Below are 7,902 nucleotides of genomic sequence, written 5' to 3'. Positions count from 1 at the left end.
TGTGAGCACAAAACTGCCCCCATGCCAAAGAAACTGGTAAAGAATCACAATGCCCAGGCTTGAAGTCATCTGAACTACAGAATTCCCACCGCAAAACTGGCTCCCAAAGCACAGGGGGGATTGGGGGTTTGTTCTGTTTGCTTAGCCATGTGCAGTAGCTCATGCTCCAATATGTCTGTTAGTCTATAAGGTGCCACAGGACTCTTTGCTGCTTTTACAGATCCAGACTAACACGGCTACCCCTCTGATACTCCTAGTGACACTCTCTAATGGATCCCCATCCTCCACCCACCGTGACATAGGTAGGAGCGGATCATTATTATCCCTTCTTGAAAGAGGGAGAAGTTAAGGCTGAGAAAGGAGAATTGACTTGTCTTAGGTCACACAGCCAGCCAGTGGCAGAGTTGGGAATAGGACCTAAGAGCCCTGATTTTCAAACTAACCATCAGACCTTGAATTTCACACATGGAATGACCTGATTAAAGTGCTCTCAGATGAGCTCCAGACCAACAACAGTGCACAGTAATTATTCAGCAAGTATTTGAGGAGAACTGCAATGTTAGAGAGAATCATGAACTGCTCAGAGACCATTAATGCAGCGAAGCAGCAAAATTTGTCAAACATATCACAGGTTCTGACTTATTTCCTTGGGCTTAAAAGAGAACAACAAGGACCCGAGTCTCCTCCCTGTCAATAACCCCCTGCTCAGCCAATCAGGGTAGAGACTGAGGACGGGAGGCTGAGGGTTCTCACCAGAGAGCCCAAAGGATGGCCCAGGTCACCGGTAGGGATCACTGCCCGAGCACTATTTCAGCCCCACATTTTGGGTGGACCTCCCACAGTGGGAGCTGCAGAGCACTCCCCTGCAACACACACACACACACACACAAACACACACACAGAGCTCCTGGTGTTGGGAGGAGAACAGGTGAAAGGACAAAAGAAGCAAGAGACAAAGAGAAAGGAGGAAGGGATGGATGGAGGAAAAGGTGAAACAAAAAGGACAAACCCTAATGACCCCAGTGGTTCTAAGGGACAAAATCCCAGGTGCGCAATAAAATTCTGCCTCTTAAGCTCGTGTTTTCCATGTCTAAAATTCAACTGTCACCAGATGGACCAGACTGAGCAGGTTTCAAACCTTGAGGAGGCTCTTACCTTCTAAACAGGGATGGTTGTTTTCTAGTAAAATCAGGAAAAGGGAAGGAGAAAACTCAAAAGAGGTTCCTCCTGGCGCTCACGTCCGTGAACCCGAATACTCTCTCAGTCCTCAAAGAGAGACCTGGAGAAGGAGACTTGCTGAAGCAAAGCCACAGGGGTCTCTGAGGTTTCCCTGGCCCCTCGCCCCTGTCCTGCCTGGCTGATGTCAGCATCTCTCTGTGAGGTCACCACCTCCCCACCACCTTTGACCAATAGTCTGAGGTCCTGCAAAAGGCCTTTGTGATGTCACTGCCACACCCCTCCCTTGCTGTGCTAATGTCCTGCCCCTGGCCAGGCACTTTGGAGGTTTAAGCTACTCCCTGTGGATCACCCCACTCAAGGAGCGTTCGTTCTAGGAAGCAAGCCGGCTAGACAGGAAAACATCGGACGCTGCTCCCAATGCTACACTCAGTTTTTCAGAAATTAGTCAACTTTATGGCCAGAAGAGACCATTAGAGCATCTAATCTGACCACTTGAAGATCACTTGAGCTGCAATCAAGCACTCTACCACTGAGCTATACCCCCACAATGACCTGAATAGGGAATCGTGATTTCCAAGACTTTGAAGGACAAACCCTGCTTCATCGAGCTCCTTTGCCATTCCCAGACCACAGGTGGTTTTAAAAATGGGGTTTGATTAAACTTCTTAAATGTGGTAAACACCACAGCTTGCACACCCACCGATATAGCTTCTCCCACTGACATCGCTGCCACCTCTTGCAAAGTGGCTTATCTACACCCACAGGAAAACTCTCTCCCCTCAGCATAGAGCAGTGGTTCTCAAACTGTGGGTCAGGACCCCAAAGTGGGATGTGACTCTGATTTACATGGGGTCGCCAGGGCTGGCTTTAGACTTGTTGGTGCCTGGGGCTGAAGCCAAACATCTGAGCCCCACCACCCAGGGCTGAATCCCTCAAGCTCTGGTTTTGACCTCCCCTAACTGGGGCAGGGCTCAGGCTTTGTCTCCCCTGCCTCTGCCCAGTGTGGAGGGGCTTGGTCCCTCTTTCCAGGGCCATGTAGTGAGCTTTTTTTGGCAGAAGGGGGTTGCAGTGAAAGGAAGTTTGAGAAACCCTGGCATAGAGCCTCTGAATATGTCTAGACTTGGCTCCCTGTGGCAGATCAGAGACGGAAAGTACAGCCATGGAGACACCACACACCAGCCTTGCCTAACAGGCAAGAATCAAACCTCCACAGAAAGACGCCCGTTGCTTTCTAACTCATCTCCCTAAGCTCTCAGCCACCAGCACTTAACAAAGGGGCTTTTCTACACGATGGTTCTGGTCTCACTGAAGGGTCATTTCCAATTGTTTGCTCAGACCAGCATTAGGGAAAATGGTGCCCTGGGCAAAGCTTGTACTTTGGCATTTCCCCATTGCCCCTGGACGATCCCCACTCCCCCTTTACCACTAGCTCCTGCACTCCCAACCCTTGCGCCTCCTTCACCCCTAACTCCTGCCCCCTCCTGTGCCCCCTTTGCCCTTAACTCCCTGGGCCACCAGCCATTGCCCCTCTCCTGCAGCCCCTTCACATGGCTCCAGTGCTGGGGGCCCTGCTCTTGTTCTCCCTTTCCCTGGGCTTTGGCATCACTAGCCCCTGCTTAGCGAGTAGGGTTCAGTGGTTCCCAAAATGTGGGGCATGACTCCTAGGGGGACACAGAGGAACATTCATGGGGGCACCTCAGGGCCTGAGCCAGCCCCCATGGAGGGAGCAGCACTCAGCCCCACTCTGCCCCAGCTCTTCCCCAACCCCACCCTCAGCCTGGGCCTCTGGCTCCCAGCTCGGCCTCGACCCCCTTACCCCTGTCTGCACCCCTCTCCCCAGCAAGCAACAGCCCCACTCCCAGCCTCGGTTCTCGACCGCGGCTTCCGAGGGGCCACAGCCATGGATAAGAAGGCACAGTGTGAAATGTTTGGGGACCACTGGTTTAGGGAGATGTTCTCAATCACTTCTACGAAGTCCAGTAAAAGCTATTCCTCACCCACCCACCCCTCCATCAGGACCAACTAGGTATGTTCTGCTGCCCCTCACTCATGCAGGAAGGATAATAACATTTCATTCCACTCAATCCTAAAGCGGTTTGTAACCAGCCAAAACTGGTCATTTTGAGAAAGTGGCCCCATCATGCTGCATATCTAGGCAGTGTAGGTGTGTCTGTGCAAACACGGTCTGTTCCTGAAGTCTTTCCCCCAGCTCCTCACTAGATGTGAGGGGGGAGCTCATTCAGACCCTGCTTACGCTTAGTGTTTAGAAACTCCTTATTGTCCCTATCGCTGCTGGCCTTAGATTTCTCCTCCTATTTTTTTCTTGGTAGCTCAGATGAGGTGGCCGAGTGGTTAAGGCAATAGACTGCTAATCCATTGTGCTCTACATGCATGGGTTTGAATCCCATCCTCATCGGATGCATTTAGTCATTACCCATCCTTTGTAGACAGCCATGTCCCCTTTTGGTACAACGTTGCTTCTTGCAAACAAAAACCTTCTCAGAAACTCAGAACTCTATTGCTTTAAATAAAATGTCTAAATCCCAGATTTCTTAAAAAAAGAAAAATTCTCTAGTCCTGTATTTCTTAGTTTTTATCTCAAAAGGGAACATCCTCATCATCTCCCCCAAACACCCTGGGACCTGCCCAAATTATTAAAATACCCTCAACCCGAGCAAGGCCAGAGCAGTGAACCAGAGCTAGTGTCTAGGCCAAGCTGTTCTGAAGGAGGCAACTCAAACATTTTCTTCCTGCTTCCCTTGGAAAAGTCTGACTGAGAAAACAAAATTCCCCAAACTGAAAATTTTCTGCTGAAAAACCAATACTAGTCTGTTTGGGGACTTTGGTTTGAAAGTATTATTGTTATTATTCTCTTCTGATTTCTGAATCAGTTCAGTTCAGTCTTTGTCCTCCAGGTGTGTTTCCAGCTGCTGAGTTGTGGGGGAGAGGCCAAGTCATGATGTCTCTTCCCCTCTTTCATAGTTTCTTCCAACTTGCTAGGAAGCTCCTTTGTTACCATGTGAATCAAGCAGTGTCCATTGTCTCTGTGCTATCTCGGAGAAGCCTGCATTGTACACGGTTCCTGGGATAGTCCTTGGGAGTGTGGATCCCTTCAATGGGCCAGCAGGGAGTCTGGCTTCTCCCTTGTCACACCTGAAAGGCTGGTGGGGGGTATTTCTCAACCTCATAACATATTTCAGTAACACACACAGAGCAAAACTTCATAACTTCCCAACCAATGCGAGCACACACAATCCAACAAGATATTAATGTTCAACAGATCAAGACTTTTGAAATGATACATCACAAGGCAGACTTTGTACAAACCATGTCATCATTATATGAGAGTGGTGAATATGGGGCTTCCAGGTGCTGCTCTGAGCACAGCGTGCCACACCTGGGCTTACATTGCAATGGAGACGTACCCTTAGAGTCCATCTCTCCTGGGATAAAGATGGCAGCAGGGCTGGCCTGGGTCATCTGACTTGGGCTCCTGAAAGTAAAGCTAAAAACTGTGGTGCAGATATTTTTGTTTACGCTGAAGCCTGGGTTCAGAAACCCTCACCCCCCATGGGGCCTCAGAGGTTGGGCTCAAGCCCATATGTCTGCACTGTAATTTTATAGAGATTGGGAGGGAGTTTAGCAAGTGGAAATGGTAAAACCGCATTGAGAGGAGTGGATCACTGACCTATCAGCTCCTAACACCCAAACTTTCAGTAATTCTATTATCAAGTGCCTGTGAGTGTAATTTAAACCATAGGTCCATCTAGGTCTGAATCTTGTCTTCTGACAGTAGCCAATACCAGGTGCCCCAAATGCCACTCCTTAAGGTACCACTGGGAGTTGAACCCAGGATCTCCTGTTTACAAAACAGGTGTTTTAACCAGCTAAGCCATGGTACCTGCTGTCACTTAAAGTATTGTGTTTGCCCACACCTGACTCTCTGCCAATCCCCACTGGGCCCTGACAAGTGTTGCTCGTGTTTGGCTTCTATAAAGCAGAGGAGCAGATGAAGTTTTGCTCCCAAGGTGTGTGTGTGATTCTTTGGACAGGTCTACACTACAAAATTAGGTTGGTGTAATTACATTACTTAGGCTGGCAATGCAGTTCTATCAAGCTAATCCCAGTGTAGCTAGCGGCTCAGCTGTCAGAACTTTCTGGAGCTATGAAAGGGGAGGGGCCCAGCCTCTGTAGCAGGAATGCAGGGCAGGTGAGTTCACGGCAGGCATGGTGGGATACTGGTGGAGGCCAGTTATAGTGATATAATGAACAGCAGCATTTACACTGACATTTGTCACTTTAAGTTTGCTGCAAAAAGCACTAGGCCTCTCGTCGAGGTGGTTTTATTTTGTCACCAAAACAGGGCAATTTTGTCGCCAGACGTGGCATTGCAGTGTGCCAAAAACTGCCGACCGAGGGAGCGTTGTGTGTTTTTCACACACCTGAGCAATATAATGATGCTGAAGTAACCTTGTAGTGCAGACCTGGCCAAAGATTCTCACACACACACACACACACACACACACACACACACACACACACACACACACACACACACACACACACACACACACACACACACACACACACACACACACACACACACACACACAGAGCTTGCAAGGAAAACCTCACCTGCTCCTCTGCTTTGCAGAAGCCAAACACAAGCAAAGCTTGTCAGGCCCCAGTGGGGATGGCAGGGAGTCAGGTGTGGGCAGAGACTGTGCTGTTGCCACAGGCAGGCACCATGGCTTAGCTGGCTAAAGCACCTGTCTTGTAAACAGGAGATCCTGGGTTCAATTCCCAGTGGTGCCGTATTGACTAACTCTTGGGCAACCTGGTATTGGCTACTGTGGAGGACAATACACAGAGCTCTTTGGTGTGTCCAGCCCAGTATGGTTGTTTAAATTATACTCACAGGCACTGATAACAGACTTACTGAAAGTTTGGGAGTTAAGAGCTGATAGGTCAGTGTTCCAACCTGTCACAGATGATCCTGCTTCCTCTGGGACAAGGGCAGGTCTGGGCTCTCACACCAAATGGCTGATTGTGGCTGCCAGAACCTGTGGGCAGCTCATTTAGTTTACACCGATGGTTGAGTCCTGCTTTGTGCACTGTGTGTGAGAATGAAAATCCTAAACCGCCCTTTGAAATAACGAATGCAGCAGGACGTGTTATTGTCCCTGCCCCAAAGCAGACAGACCAATGGAGAAATGCCCTTGAGTCCAGGGTAATACTCCACTGCCGTTCTACCTTGTTTGCTTGCTAAACTCCCTCCCAACCTTGAGGGCTCCCAGAGCCCGGTATTGATCCTGAGCCGAGATGTGTACGCTGCAAATTTACCACCCCACGGCCCTAGCCTGGGAGCCTGCACTGGCACGGGACAGCGCTGGGTGTTTCATTGCAGTGTGGACATAGCCTAGCATTATGTCTACACTGCCATTAACACACCCAAGTCACTATTCTCAAACCCTGGGTCAGTTGATTCAGGCTTGTGGGGCTTGTGCTGCAGGGTTATAAAATTACAGTGTAGACACTTGGGCTTCAGCCCAGCCTCCGAGTCCCCACGAGGGGTGAGGGTCTCCGAGCCTGGGCTCCAGTCTGACCACAGATTTCTACGCTGTAGTTTTTAGCTCCACAACCTGAGCCCCAGGAGCCCAAATCAGACCATCCAGGCCAGCGGGATTTTGTCACAGTATAGATGTCCTCTCAGGGTATGTCTACACTGCAATGTAAGCCCAGGGTTAGTAGAAGTCATGTCAGCAGCCCCAACACATAAACATAAACCACGAGGGAAAGACCCACCCCCCAGATAAGCTGGGCAGTGTCCTTCTCCCTACGGTTTGTAAGTCCAGCAACCAAAAGTCCTTTAACATGAGCCATCCCCTCTCTGCACCCCACTCACAGCTGTTGTCCTTAGTCAGTGCAAGCCCAGAGGTGCCTCTGTAGAGTTCACCTGCCAGCCTGGGTGGAAAAGGGGGAAAATAAGAAAGCCCCATAGTCACTATGTCCCCTGCCTAGCAAGTGCTATTGAATTGAGGGTGAGTCCCTCTATCGGGGTCTGCCAAGCACAGTTGTGCTGCCCTCGATTCACACAACAAGGATAACAACCCTTTATTTCTCCTGCCCCTGTAACATGGAGACTGGGAATCCAACACCAGCCACAAGTGATCATTTCAGCAAGCAACCCAACCTATTTCCAACATACTGTAAAATCCACATGCAGACTCATACACGAAACCTTGCAAGAAAATCTTCCTGGGGGGGCCTGAAGCACCTGCTGCTGGAGGGAAGGAGGGGGCTGTGGGTAGGGATTGAGGGGCACTGGGAATAGGAGGGGGCTGTGGGTTGGGATTGAGGAGCACTGGGAATAGGAGGGGCCTGTGGGTTGGGATTGAGGGGCACTGGGAATAGGAGGGGCTGTGAGTTGGGACAGAGGAGAAGGGTGAAGAGGAGCAGGCTCTGGTTGGGAGTGAGGAACAGTGAGCATAGGAGGGACTGAGGGTTGGGATTGAGGGGCACTGGGAGTAGAGGGTACATGGGTTTAGGCTGAAGAGCATCTTCATTTGGGGATCCAGCAGGACAGGGGAAGGCAGCAGGTGATTTTAATTCCTTAGGGATATTCTGTGTGTGTGTGTGTGTGTGTGTGTGTGTGTGTGCGTGCGTGCGTGCATGTGTGCGCGTGCGCGCACGCGCGCGCAGGGAAGGAAGATGCTCTATGCC

The 7,902-nt window shown here is 50.2% G+C and overlaps 2 non-coding genes across 2 annotated transcripts; one reads left to right on the top strand and one right to left on the bottom strand.

The window, feature by feature from the left end:
• Window positions 1-5,007: 5,007 nt before the first annotated feature.
• Window positions 5,008-5,081, bottom strand: TRNAT-UGU. The gene has a single exon. It is a non-coding gene; the product is annotated as a tRNA-Thr (tRNA).
• An 839-nt stretch (window positions 5,082-5,920) lies between these two features.
• Window positions 5,921-5,994, top strand: TRNAT-UGU. Its single transcript has one exon. It is a non-coding gene; the product is annotated as a tRNA-Thr (tRNA).
• The last annotated feature ends 1,908 nt before the right edge of the window (window positions 5,995-7,902 follow it).

Source organism: Mauremys mutica, unplaced genomic scaffold (assembly GCF_020497125.1).
Source record: "Mauremys mutica isolate MM-2020 ecotype Southern unplaced genomic scaffold, ASM2049712v1 Super-Scaffold_100100, whole genome shotgun sequence".
NCBI lineage: Eukaryota > Metazoa > Chordata > Testudines > Geoemydidae > Mauremys > Mauremys mutica.
Note: the sequence above shows the minus strand (reverse complement) of the source record. Positions and strands in the feature narration are given on the sequence as shown.